The 1,978-nt window shown below is 44.8% G+C and overlaps 1 non-coding gene across 1 annotated transcript; it reads right to left on the reverse strand.

Annotated features, from left to right (window-relative positions):
* Positions 1-905: 905 nt before the first annotated feature.
* Positions 906-1,031, reverse strand: LOC145522137 (U6atac minor spliceosomal RNA). Its single transcript, XR_014065948.1, has one exon. It is a non-coding gene; the product is annotated as a U6atac minor spliceosomal RNA (small nuclear RNA).
* Positions 1,032-1,978: the final 947 nt, after the last annotated feature.

A 1,978-nucleotide genomic window follows, 5' to 3' on the forward strand; every position in this document is an offset into this window, starting at 1 on the left:
ACTGATATTATCGTATCTTTCTAGTCCATCTGCTTCTTTTTTTCTTTTTAATTTATTTTTTATTGAGGTAACATATGTTTATAACAGCATATAAGATTCATGTATACATCCTATTTCTAGTTCTGTATACATTACACCTTCAGTTCAGTTCAGTTCAGTCACTCAGCCGTGTCTGACTCTTTGTGACCCCATGGATTGCAGCACGCCAGGCTTCCCTGTCCATCACCAACTCCCGGAGTTTACTCAAACTCATGTCCATTGAGTTGGTGATGCCATCCAACCATCTTATCCTCTGTCGTCCCCTTCTCTACCCTCCTTCAATCTTTCCCAGCATCAGGATCTTTTCAAATGAATCAGTTCTTCGCATCAGGTGGCCAAAGTTTTGGAGTTTCAGCTTCAGCATCAGTCCTTCCAATGAATATTCAGGGCTCATTTCCTTTAGGGTGGACTGATTGGACCTCCTTGCTGTCCAAGGGACTCTCAAGAGTCTTTTCCAAAACCACAGTCCAAAAGCATCAATTCTTCAGTGCTCAGCTTTCTTTATAGTCCAACTCTCACATCCATACATGACTACTGGAAAAACTATAGTTTTGACTAGACGGACCTTTGTTGGCAAAGAAATGTCTCTGCTTTTTAATATGCTGTCTAGGTTGGTGATAGCTTTTCTTCCAAGGAGCAAGCGTCTTTTAATTTCATGGCTTCAGTCACCATCTGCAGTGATTTTGGGGCCCCCCAAAATAAAGTCTGTCACTGTTTCCACTGTTTCCCCATCTGTTTGCCATGAAGTGATGGGACCAGCTTGCTTACCACTAAAATCTTAGTTTCCATGTGTCACCATACAGTGGAATCCCTCTGGTAACCACTAACCTGTTCTCTGTATGTATGTTTCTGTTTTCAGAACCATTTAAAAACAGTGGTTAGATGCCACAAAATAGGTGGCAATGCTTTGACCATATGCAAGTTGTCAGGTCCAAGGGCTTCGTCCATCCTTGTCAACGAGAGTGATAACCTTCTTGCCTTTCATATGACATTCCACCTACTTCTTTACATGAGCCATTCTGAGCTGCTTTCATTCACTCAAATGTGTTGCACTTTTATTTTTTAACCTGTGGGCTTTCAAGCTGACTCCTGTGTCTGGAATATGCAACCACACCACCCACCCCATTCCTGCTTCTCCCTCACTTTCACCCCACCCCCACGAGCTCAGGTGCCCCTGCTTTGGCTCATACACTCTGCTCCCTCTCCTTCCCTCTCACAATGCTTAGCAACCCTCAGTGTTGATGTTATTTACATTTCTTAAACTCCCCAGGAATGTAAACTCTGGGAGGCTAGAGAAAACATGAAGCAACAGAAAGGGCTCTGGCTAGCTTAAAGAAAAGGGAAAATTTATTGGATGGTTTCTGAGTTATCTCATGGGATTAGAGCTGGAACTGAACAACCAAGAACACAGGAAGGGAAGGGCCCAATGAGCTCTGGTGACCTCAGCAGGAAGTGTCCGCAGACCCACTTACTTGACTCAGCTTGAATGAACCCCAGGATTTAGGTGTATCTTTTCCAAATTTCAAATGTTAGAAAGAGGATCTGAGTTCAGCTTGGCCTAGGAGATCACCCTTGATAAGCCAGCTATGGTCAGCGGATGGAGTTACATAATACAGATGTGGTCATGGAGGACCATTCCCAATGTAGGGACGTCAAACTGGACATCAACTGGACATCACCCCCAGGGATTATCTACCACTGGGAATATGCCCAACATGCCCTTTATTCCTGATGCCAGGCTTGCTGCCTCCAGTTTCTTCCCCCATGGCAATAGGACTATTCTAATATTAAGTTATCGTCTCTTGGCTTCAAACCCACTTGTACTCTGTTTAGTAACACTGGGGCAGGCTGTCTGTGAACCACGTTTCTGCCCTGCTAGCTGGATCCCTGTCAGGCTCCGACAACAGGGGCCCTAGGAGAAGCCTGGAAGACTGGAGGC

The sequence above is a fragment of the Giraffa tippelskirchi genome, chromosome 9, assembly GCF_054371585.1.
Source record: "Giraffa tippelskirchi isolate mGirTip1 chromosome 9, T2T-mGirTip1v1.2.pri, whole genome shotgun sequence".
Taxonomy (NCBI): domain Eukaryota; kingdom Metazoa; phylum Chordata; class Mammalia; order Artiodactyla; family Giraffidae; genus Giraffa; species Giraffa tippelskirchi.